Genomic DNA, 12,696 nt, shown 5'->3' on the forward strand with positions numbered 1-12,696 from the left:
AAACTATTTGAGTGCAAAATGAGAGAATTAGCAATATTATAAAAGATGACAAAACCCAACTATTGCATTTATAATATTACACAACATTGAAGACGCTAGGATAATATTTCAAGGAGCTGCAAGTTGCAGGCATATTGAATAATGATTGCTTCTTTTAATTTCATAATTTTCACTGAAATACAATTTAATTCAGAAATCAATTAACACAAATATTACTTTCTGTCACTAAACCACAACACTTTCAGTATTTAAAAAGAAACCAGTCTTTCCCTAATCAGTAAGTGCATTTTGTGCTGCTAGAACATCCTCTGTCCTCAAGCTTTCCAAACTTTCCTGGATTATACTTGCTGATGTGCACCTGTCCCATATCCAGTCAGTCCAAGATCGTACCTAAAATCTTAACTCTCAGATATCCAGCATCTGATGCACAAAAAGTATCCTTGAAAATATTATCATGGTTTGCAAAGCTGCACTGGAGAACAGAAAAATCCTTTTCAGCTATTGAAGAGATGGGAAATGATCAAAAAATCAAAAATGGTCCTGGCTGCTTGTGAGGATTCAGTGATTGGACGTAGGATCTGCAGATAGAAGAGGATCTGTCTGCTGGAAGCCAGATGATGGAAAATGGTAACTGTTGGCAAAGTACTCACGTCATTTTTATGATTTTTGGGGAGGATTTTGCTTTAGTGGAACACCCTTTTGGCTCCAAGGAAAGCATTTCATTTGCACGTTTTTAAAAGGGAAATCTGTTTAAAACTGGCAGTCAGTGAAAGCAGTCTTGTGGATGAATCCAGCCCCACGTTCTAGATGTGTGTTTGACTAGATGCTTTTAATACATCCCAGGGGCTCTCAGTGTGTAATATCTTACTCTCAGCTTCCTTCTTGGCCTAGAATTTCTGTATGCCCTATTATGCAAACTGAAAGAGAGGCTGAGAAATGTGTTAAGAAAATTGACTTTGTGATATTCTTAATTAAAGCAGGGGATTGTAGACCAAGATGCACATCTTACATCATTCTTTTCATGTCAATAGAAGCAAGGTGATATTTAAAGTGTAGTGTAATTGCTAGAGACGGTCCTGATGCAGGCTTGGAAGCAAAAAGGCAGCACAGATCGAGGCACTGAGTTCCATATTGCTTCCATCGTGGCGTAGGTAAACACAGATCTTTGCAATCCTTTGTGGAGTAGTTAGGGAAGTTGCAAACTCAGCTATCCATTCAAACTGCAACTGGAGGTTATTTCCCACATACCAGGGCCAGCAGAATTTGCTTGCTTGCTTGCGTTTGCCATCTGCCTCGGTTTGCGATCAGCCAGCCCATCTTAAACTGCTAATGAAAAGTGTTAAAGCGGATCTGGCTGACTTTGCATGGAAATAAATGAGGAAAGTTCACATTGTCTGTTACATCGACTCTGCTGCCAAGGAAACATCTAGCTGAAAGGCAGCATGGGTCCTTGCAGACAATTTTGGCAGCATTTGCACCTACAAGCACTGAAAAAAACCCTGCCCTTTTTTTTTTTTTTTAATTTTAAAGATGTCATTGTCTCAAACAACTGTTTATGTAACAATTAAGTCAAGTTTATCTACCAAAATGGATTAATTTAATCAGACCCTCATACGAGTATTAGGAGAACAGAATTTACATGGGGAAATTTAGCTGAAAAATGTTTGTTGAAGTGATTAATAAGTTGAAACCAGCCGTGTTGGAGTATTTGGCTTCATTCTCTCTTATTATCTTTCTCATTTTCCCCCTGCAGTATATGAGAAAAGACCATTGGGAAGCCATTTTTGTTCAGGCAAATAGATTTATCTTTAATGAGTGCAAACATAAAATGTGGGCCAGCCTCTTCATGATTGTTTTTATGAGCCCACAACATCTCATGAACAAAAAACCCCCCTAAAACTACATATACAAAAAAACCACCCAAACAAATAAATACTCCTATCTTAATATTTCCTCCTTTTAGAAAGAAGCTTAGCAGATTTTGAGTACTGAATCTAAGAGAGCTTCATATAACTCTTACATGTTTCAGAAAGTTTTAGAGAATAGGGGAAAAAGGAAAAAAATAACATGTTCCACTGCTTTTTATTCTTATTCTGTATGCATTTTATAAGTGTTTACCATCAGCCTACCATAAGGCAATATTTCTTTAAAATGTATAATACCAACTAATAGTAGTGCTAATAATAGAAGAACTGCCTTATGAGCTATGAGATTTCACACCAGAGACTAAATTTCACATTCTTGAAACATTATTTACTATGGAGAGCTTGTGAAAAGCCATATCTCAAATATATTGAGTTAAAAAAAAAAAAAAAAAAAAAAAGGGACAAAATTCCCCTTATTATTGCAAATAAGTTTACAACTGAAAAATCAATTAATGAATGAATGGCTTGAAATTATTTAATTTTCTTTTCAGTCTGGTCTCCTAGAAGCAATAATTAGGAAAGAGGCATTATCTATTAACCCAAAATTCTCCCTTTAGACAGAAAGTGACATTTCAGTCATCTAAAGCAAGCATCAGGCTTAGCATTCCAACTCTCATGGGATCCAGGTTTTCTCAAGTCTCTATTTGTTGCTAGGGCCACTTAATGGAGACTTTTCCTTCAAGATAGCAGATTTAGGAAATACCAAAGATGCTCTATAGAATATTATTACTGCATTGCCATCTAATTTCCCCTGCCTTTTTAGGGGCAAACAGAACCTGAAAAATCATGTTGCCAATTAATATGGATGTTGTCATGGTTTCCTGAGAGAACAAGACAAGAATTTTACAGTAATTACATATTTAATTACATATTTATTTATTAACCAGAAATGTAATGCATATTGAAAAATTAGAAATATGTAGATAACCCTAAAATATAAGATAATATTGTATCTGAATTTTAAGAATAATATATAATTAACTAATGAAAGATTTTCTACAATAGCATTCTCAAGTCTAGAGTATAATTTGTACTTTTCCTGACAATTCTTCACTTCAAAATTCCCAAAATATTTGTTTTTGAGGCCAAAATGGTTTTATCTATATTTAGAATTCTTCCTAACAGTTTGGGTTCCAAAAAGTGCTGAACTGGTAACACCAATAGCTGGAAATATATACAGCTAAAACATTAGGTTGTGGAAAAAGATGAACGCAGGGGAAAAAAAAATAAACCCAGATAAGTTTAAAAAGCAACACTTTTTGTGCCAGATATTTTTTGTCTGGTTGTTTTGGTTTTTTTAAGATTTAAGTCTCTCCTTCAAGTCAGCCTATGATAAGTACTTCCTGGGTTTGTACATATATTACTTAAGTCCATGTCCTGTACTTCTTTAATTAATGTTTTGCCAGTGACTTAAAAGAAAAGACCTAAGTCAAAAGCCAGAAGACTTGAGGGAGTGGAATTAATCTGACCATATGTTGATGTTTATGTCTTAGTTAATCTCATGGAGTCCCTTTAGAGTTATAGGAGAGATATATTGCCTTCCTGAGTAAGGTTTGTTGCATCCTGAAGTAGGTGTCTAAAACAAACTAGATGAATCATGTTCTGAAATAACTGTTTCTCATCTCTTGCTGTGAGAGGTGCAGGTAGAGATTTTTGTGGTAGAGTGTTGAGTAGCTAGATAACTTGCACTAGTGATGTTGAATCGTGCCGTTTCGGATTAGAGGAGAACTGTAGTGATAAGAGCTTCAAAATAGCAGCATCAACTGGGGTCAAAAGAAATCTGTCCCACTCCCAGAGATGGCTCTTTTGGGAGCAGCTCAGCATAGCAGTCAGGGAGGGTAGTTGCAGGCATAGGCTGTTCCCTGCCCCTCAGTTTGGGAAGACAAACACTCGTACTGGTCTGAATATCGTAATTCACAGGTGTGTTGCACCTCTGAAATTTTGAATGCAGAGTTGGTAGCATGGTAATGTGTAAACATACTTTTAGTTTTCCATTTCTAAGAATCATACAGAGCACCTTTCTTGTGATGCTGTTTAAAAATTGGTATTATGTTAGTATGAGGAAATGGAATTATTCAGGAAGCTGAAGATCCAGTAAAGACATGGTTGTTAGCTGTGCTCCAGCTGGCAGTGCTAGCAGAAACAGCAAAAGTAGTAAGGCCTGAGCTTCAGGGAGAGGTAGTAAATAAAATACATATATAATCAACAGTCACTCCTTAGCTGTTTTTTGTTTTTAATCATCACTTTTGATGCTGGCAGGGCTAGTCATAGTAGCTTGCAGAGGTGCGGAGATTTGGTCCCAACCTTCCTGACTGTGGAAGCTCTGGTCTGAGAGCCATCAGACATGGATGGCCCTGTCCATTCTTCCTGCTGGGGCCAACTGCTGTTGCCCCAGGCTGCAGTCCTGCTGAGCTTCTAATTCAGAGAACAGGAAGTTCTAGGCTTGACTTCTGCCCTGGCCTACATTCTCATGTCCAATCTCTCCTGAACTTTGCCAGAGGCAACAAACCCTGCCTTCATCTTCGTCTCTAAGCAAATTCTTGCATAGGCTTCCTTCTGCTGGGAGGTTCAGGAGGATGACTGGGCTGCCTGACCATCTTGTCCTCTCCAGCACCCTTTGCTCTGCCCCCTGCAACCTGGTACCTGGAGGCTGCCCCTCCATGGCAGGGGCCCAGTCATCTCCATGCCAACAAGCTCCAAGAGTCACTAGTGTGAACTGACCGTATTCCCCGTGTTCTGGAGAGGCTTGCAGTGGTCCCTCTAGCTAGAGGGGCATACAGCTGTATGGATGTAGAATCCTAGGATCTTAGCAGCACATTCTCCAATAGATCAGAGCATTTCATATAAGTAAATTTTAACAAACTAAGACCTAAGTAGCAGATTTTTCTTTCTGTCACTTTCTCTGTATACACGATCCCCAGTCTGAAGTTGTCTCAGTTTAAAATATGGTGCACACTTGGATCAGGCTTCTCTTTGAAGTCTGCAGACTTCTTAGAAAACTTGTCTTCTTTTCAAATCAGAGAACTTGTAATGATTTTTTTTTCTTCTAATCACTTTGCCAATTAGGATTCAAAATTCCCACTTTTTTATCATCAGTTTGATGAAAAAGACCCAAACCATGGATAAATCCATTTTGCCTTTTTTTTTTTTTCCTTAATGTGAATTTAAAAAAACCAAGTGACAGTGAAGGAAGAATTGTTCATATAAAAACTTTACATATATATATATATATATATATATATATATATATATATATATATATATTCAAACCACTATGTTGTTGTCAAACCACTGTTTAAAAATTCTCAAAGTCTTGTGTCTGTGTTAAGATACAATGATACGCTAATGAAAATAATGACCTGGTTTTGGTGGGTTTAATGTGAGCTAATTTAGAGGTTATTATAATTACTCTCAGTAGTTTACTGGTACAGGGTAAAAAATTTATCAAACAAAAATTTAGCCAATACAAGATTTACACATAAATTAAATTATGTGTGCAATCTATTGAGGGGATTTCAGTGATCTCTAGCACTCTTTCAGATTTCTAAAAGGTGGTGAGATGCTAGAACAGTTCCAGAGGAACTGTGGATGTCCCTGGAAGTGTTTAAGGCCAGGCTAGATGAGGCTCTGAGCAACCTGGTCTAGTGGAAGGTGTCCCTGCCCATGGCAGGAGGGTTGGAACTGAATGGTCTTCAAGGTCCCTTCCAACCCAAATCATTCTACGCTTCTATGATTTCTGCCCCATGACAGATTACATCTATTGTGAATATTTGCAGTATGACTTTGACCTTCCTCCTAGCATTTACAAATATTTCTGTACAGAAGGACACAAAGAACATAGGGGTAAATGAATAAAAATAAAACAAAAGAAGCCACCGTGTTAACAAACCTGCACTTCAGCTGAGTGGCTTAGAGACAAACCCTACAATTTTTTTGTCAGGACAAGGGTTCGATTTTAGTACAGCCTCATGCACAATTAAGGTTCTCCTGCATTAATTCTCACCCAAAGTGCCACTTAGGAGTGGTAGAAAGACGTGCATTCCCTTCACATGAGTGACTCACAGGGACCAGACATGGAGGTTAGATGAGAACTGTGTGTTACATGCTCTTCTCAAGTGCATATCCAAATCTTCAATTCCAGCATGTGTTCATTTTCACAGCCGTCAGAAAGCAGTTTTAAGTACTTCTCTAGCTTATTTTTTCCACTACAAAATAAAAACAGAAACAAAGAAAATACAGGAAAGAGTGTCAATATGTAACGCTATTACAGTATTTGCAGCATTTGTAATATGAAGACATTTTATAGCAAAATGCAAAGTTCCATTAAAAGTAAACTATATTTAAGATAGTCATTGTCTAAATACAACCATGAAAACACCCAAAATATTATTTTTCATTCTGTTCATCAATATGGCTTTATTACTAGTATAATGAAAATGCAATCTGAGAACAATATAAAAATTCAGGAGTGGACCTGAGTGATGAAGAAGTTGATCCCAGCAGCTAGAGATTCAGCACAAATGTAGGAATTTGTTTAGCTTGCTAGATTTCCTGTCACAGCAGGGTTTCCTCAAAGCATGATATAAAGCCATAAGCATCATACTTTCAGAAAGAACACATACCATCACACTGAAGCAAGCTCTCATATCTTCTCTGCCTCCCCTAGGATCATCTCTAGTTGCTTCACTTATCTCTCTTTGGGGAAGTTGGTATTGATTCACTAGTCAGAATGGTTTGCAAATTGTTTCAGTACTACTGATTTAAACTGTGAGAAAAAAAAGTGGAAATATTCTTATATCCATGCTTTTTATAGAAAGAAATTTAAGAATACCTAAAGTAATTAATTCCACCTATTTATAGCAATTTACTAAAAGTTGTAGAATATGGTTGGTAGCAGATCTAAGGAGTAAGTCAGAAATTCTTGTCTTTTGCATGTCTTTGCCTTCTTAAGTACAGGCTGATATGTGTTATAAAAGAAGGTGGGCTTCTGACTTCTTCTAAATTATTCCCAAAATATGCAGAAACAGTACAGTACTGCCAGGATAGACTCACAGGCCACTAAACTCAAATGTTCTCATCATATCTCATCAATGATCTGAGCCACCTGATGACAGCCTTGCTCTGTAGTAATGTGGTCCTGTCAAAATTCAAGAAAGCAATTTTGATTTTCACACTAATCTGTTATCTTTTTAAAATAGAATAGTTTATCAAAAATATACACAAATGGATGTAGATATTCTAAATTATAGACTTTGTAATTAGAACAGACTTTGTATATAACAAACTGTCTGTACCTCCTGTCCTGTCTGCATATATATATATATATATATATAGATATATATATACACACACACATATATATATATGCACACACACACATATATATATATATATATATATATATCTCATGTAGCCTACTGGAAAGGAGTTTATTATGCATTTTATGCATTAATAGGATGAAAGAAGACATTTTTATGTCACTGTATTTTGTGACAATGAAAAAGCCTAAATATATATATATATATATATATAAATGAAAAAGTATTGTTTAAAATAAAGTGTGTAAAAAATAGATAAGTGCAGTTCATGCAGAAAGTGGATATACTCTATATATACATTTTTATTTAAAATTACAAAAAATTAGTTTTGTTCTTCATTTTTCAAGGGTGCTCCATCCATCTTTTAGCAAAACTCTCTTTCCAAAATAAACACCAGGCTACCAAATTTTAGTGCCAATGGCAGAAGTCTGAGATAATGTCAAGCAGCTATATATGATTTCTTAGACTGGAAAATGTAGCACCTTTATTTGGGTAAGAGTATTCCTATAATTTATATTTAGGCCCATGTATAGTCTTAATATGGCATATATATACACATATACATATATGGTGCTTATGTAAGTGCATACGTAATATATTTGCTCAGTTCTGCTCTATTGTAATAAGGTCAGAGAGAGAAAGAATTTGCTTTTATGACTGACTGTTGAAATAGCATCTTCAAAATTCTGTCCTGTCTGGAAAGGATAATAATAATAGAGGTAACAAAGATTTCTTTTTTTTTTTTTTTTGTATGCTATACAGAGTAAGATTCTTACTCTACAGTTTGTAGCACTTCAGCTGTTTGAATGCATCAGGTGGTACAAAGGAACAGAATAATGAAAATGAAACTTCTACATACATCGAACCGAAAGCAATGGGTATTTTGTGTGTATGTACTATTTCTGATTAATTGTAGGTTTGCCTTTGAGATACTGTCTTGTTGTAATAGGTCGACAATAGAAGTCTTGTGCAGATTTAAATTTCAGTTTGATGTGAATTTAATTAGAAAACATCCATCTACATCACGAAAAATGAAATAAAATAGTCTTTGGAAGTAAAAGTGTATGTCTATGCATAAAACATCTTTGTATTTTTACAATTGTTTGTAACTTGAAATTCAGTTTCTAGGGTTTCTTTTTCTTTTCCTTGGGATGGAAAAGTCTTCAAAATTGAGGTCACATGTTAAGCCATTAAGTAATTGCTTTTATAAATTGAACTCACATACCATTTAAAATGGAAATTATTATCTTCAAAGCTGGGTTTTCTTAATAGCTTACTGTGGACAAACATATTAGCTTTGTTTATCTGTAGATGTGAAAAATAGTGTATATATTAGCTACAGGGAAAGGTTTCCCCATACAACATGCTCCACACTGCTGGCTGTTGAATATTTGATATATTAATACATATTTATATTCTGGAGCTTGGGCAGTTTGTAAAGTCAGGCAGATTTAGCGCCTAAAATAGTTTATAGCCTCAGAGAAAAGTGTCAGTATAAAAATAATAATTTTATCTTAGTTCTTTACACATGGTATCTTTTTTTCTTCCCTTGTGAAATCAAACTGGAGATAAAATAAAAAAACAATCACAAACTTTTTGAGCTTACAGCCATTCTATTCCAAATCTCCATGCTAATGGGGAAGACAAGAATAGAGACACACAAGTTTTGGACTTGTGAAATATATTTTCCAATATTTTTCTACTGCTCTGTGGGTATACAACAAGATGCAACTGAGTCTATGACAATGAATACACACCATTGTATATCCTCAGTGGCAACATTTGCTTTAAAAACCACTGTAGTCATATGCATTTTAACTCTGTTATGACTTGTTGAAGTGTGTGATGGTACTTCATTTTGCCATGTGGACTGAAATATGTCCTACTTGGATAATGTATACTGAAATACAAAATGATTTGGGACTCTCTCCTTCAACGGTGGCAACTGAAAATGTAAAAACTCCCCAGTATTGATAGGATAACAAGGCTATCCTGAATATGAATGCTCACTTGTTTTTATGCTTCTTCAGCTTATTCTGAGCACTGACCAAGGAATTGAAGGTGGGCTACCATTGACCTTGCAGTCACAAATACACTTCTGTGCAGACTTGAGAAAAAGAGCAAGACTTACAGAAGGTTGTCCTGCACTCTCAGGAGCTTTTTACAGTAACTTTGAGGTACTCAGGGCAAGTCTGCTCCCTAAAGCAGAGGCACTGAATAATTGTTGCCTAATTAGAGAAATCTAATCGTATGCAAAGCAAAAAGGATGGAAACTCAGATAGTAATAAGGCCATACCTGTACTGGACTCAGACAGCTCATCTTGGGCTGGTTTAAACCTGAGTTTCAATTGCACTAAGTTATTTGGGTCAGTTCAAATTCAGGATGCCCTGGAGACAATTATGACTCTTGGTGGAAATTGTTATGAATAATGGGCTATTTGGCTATGAGTAGAAAATATGTTCCCTGTTAAATCATTGTCACCCCAGGCAAGAATATTATTCTCCCAGTTCTTTCCTGTGACCTTCTCCCTTCCCCCTTATTCATTTGCTCAAGGACTGCTCTGCCTTTGGCACACTTAATGGCTCCCCTGATGGCTACAAGTTGCATTGCATGAGGTGGAAATAACTAAATCCAGAGGGACAGTCAGACACTGAATGCAATGTTTGGGGATTTTTGTTGGTTTTTGCTCGGTTTGGGGTATTTTTGTTTTGGTTTGGTTTGGTTTTTTGTTTTCTCTTTAAATAATAATAATAATCTCCCCTATCCAAAAGATAAAAGGAGAAACAGCCAGACCCTGCATAAGATCAGTTTTCTGACATGATCCCACTGTCACTTAGTACTACTTTAGAAGTGCTGTACCATATGCTCATTACCTGTGATTCTGGAAAGAGGATATGCCAGTAGCTGAAAGTTGGGTTTTATTTATTTCCCTGTTACTATGTATTTCACCTCTTTCAGACCAACATGGAACAAAATGTAGAAATTGCTGGAAATCTGTAAGGGGACTCAGTAAGGGCTGAAAACCAATGGACATATTGATTCTTCATGTATTGCATAAATGGCACAAATGGAAGTAGTAGACTCTTCCAAGACTGTTGATTAACTGCAGTTTCTTGAAATTTTAGAAATTATAACTTGTTAACTTCCCAGACTTCCTGCCTCAAACAGTAGAAGTAAAACGTAGAAAACTGTTTCATCTACTGACATTAACAAGCCTAATGATAGTGTTAGAATAAATACTCTTGTTTCAAAACTATTTGAAAATAATTCAGTAACTAAAATGAGGCCAACTTGTTAGTGCATTTTTTTAATATAAGACTTAGTTAATATTCTTAATTATGATGTAGGAATAATGGGTATAGGAAAAAATTTGCTTTCAGAAGGTCTGAAAAGAAAAAGAATGTTGCTTCTTAAATATTCAAGTTAATACCAGGGAAAGAAATTTTGCATTCTAATAAGCCTACTTTAGAACTTTCACAAACTTCAGAAAAGAATTGAAAAATAATGTGGGACTTTTCATCATAGTGTGAAAGCTGTAGTACAGTAACATGCTCTTCTCTTCTGTCTTTCCATCTTAAACCTATGATTATTTAAAATTACATTAATTATTCCATTATAAGTGCAGAATGAAAACCTTTACAAAGCTTCTTCTGTGCATCATTTCCGATGCTGATGTTAGCTACAGAAGCTGTGGATTATTCATATGAGATGATGTCAAGATCAGCTTTGTCTGCATATAGAAGGTCAGATTCAGATACCAAGACTATTTGTCATCAGGACAGTCAGGCTTATCAAACCTATTGAAACAGCACTTTGAGATTCTGCTTTGCTGTAAAAAAAGCTGCATCCAATAAAAATATTGTCATAAAACATTTCGTCTGAAAACCACATAATTATAAATGATAGGATAAACTTCTCATTTCTAAAAGCACATTATGTCATATTAATTTTTGAAAAATGTGATTTTTTTTGCACAGTTATATTGAATAGAAGAACAAGAACATTTAGTTGTCATATTTTCAAATTAAGAACCAGAAGTTATGAGAAGACTGTGAACTAAGCATATAGTTTTACTTTTTTCTATTTTCATTATTTCATTCAAGCATTTATTTTACAGACATCAGCATGGCTTCATACATCATAAAGGCATTTAGTATTTCCTCTTTCATGTGTACTTTGGATAAAGTTTATTGTGTCAACAAGAGGAAATGCTTGAGAAATTGAAATACTGTCAACTATGTCCTCGAAGTTCTGTAATGTATATATGTGAAATTTTGTTGCTGATGCAACTTACTATTATTACTACTGACATTTTAAAAGTACTTCCAGATCAAGTTCCAGCAGTGGAAAATAACTGTCTATCTCTAAAGAATCTTCAGATTATAGGATAAGAGCTAAGGTTGAGCTCTTTTTATAATATGATTTTTTTTTAAATATTATTTTTTTTCATATTCCCAACCAATATATGACTATTAGGCCAGAGCATAAGCCCCTCATTATTTATACTTTCAACAACAAACTACTTACTATAGGTGACACCAGTTTCACATGAGTTCAGCATTTAAAAATTAGATGGTCATCATAAGCTGCTGATCTAGAGTACTTCTCTTGTCAGCAGGACATTATCACATTTCTGGAGGATGGTTCTTCCCATCCCTAGGTAGTGAAATGGGTTATACTCTGTATGTGACTCTTTTCAGACAACTGGAATCTTTCTCCTGATCTAAACCACTTTTCCAAAGTCTCATCTTGTGACAGGTTAAGTACAACAGAATCTGTATGAAAGACTCATAGAAAGATATGCAGAACAAAATCTAAGATGAGCAAAAATAGACAAAATAGAGGTCCAGCTCTGAAACTTTTTTTTAGAAAAGATCCCATTGGCTTTGATTTGTGTTTGCTTCAGAAGAGTGCCATATTCTACTGCCAAATCTTCCAGTTGTATCTAATACTCTGTAAAAAAAAATTAAAGATACCTTGAGAAGAGAATAACAAAAACATTGAACTGTTCTATAATGTGAGTGCATGGTCTTGGGGTTTTTCTTTAGTCCAACAAAAATTAAAAAAGCTCTAAAACCTAAATAGAAAACTACAGTTATTACAAGGAATTGCACAGGGGAATATATTAGGACATCTATTTTCCTCATTAGGATTTCTGTTACAGTGATTCAGAAATGGACAACATCTACATATAATTAGCAGGGGTCTGATTACAAGTGTTTGAATGACTAAGTTCTCTATGGGGTTTATCATAAATAGGTACTCTTCAGTTTGTGAAATTTACCAAACAAAGCCAAGATATTTTCCTATGTCTGGATGAAAACATTTTTAGTTTGGCTCATGGCAGCATCAACTTCAAGTCATAAATTGCACGAGAGCCCAGAGAGCTCTGACACTTGAAACCCACACTTACCATGTGTATCAATTAAAAAAGGTTTATATTTGTGATGAC

At 35.3% G+C, this 12,696-nt stretch overlaps 1 protein-coding gene across 1 annotated transcript in view; it reads left to right on the forward strand.

Moving 5' to 3' along the window:
* The window catches only part of MMP16 (matrix metallopeptidase 16), a 166,728-nt gene that overhangs the window by 106,752 nt on the left and 47,280 nt on the right, over positions 1–12,696 (forward strand). The gene's annotated exons all lie outside the window — the stretch shown is intronic.

The sequence above is a fragment of the Pyrgilauda ruficollis genome, unplaced genomic scaffold (genome assembly GCF_017590135.1).
Source record: "Pyrgilauda ruficollis isolate IOZ18807 unplaced genomic scaffold, ASM1759013v1 scaffold18, whole genome shotgun sequence".
Classification (NCBI taxonomy): domain Eukaryota; kingdom Metazoa; phylum Chordata; class Aves; order Passeriformes; family Passeridae; genus Pyrgilauda; species Pyrgilauda ruficollis.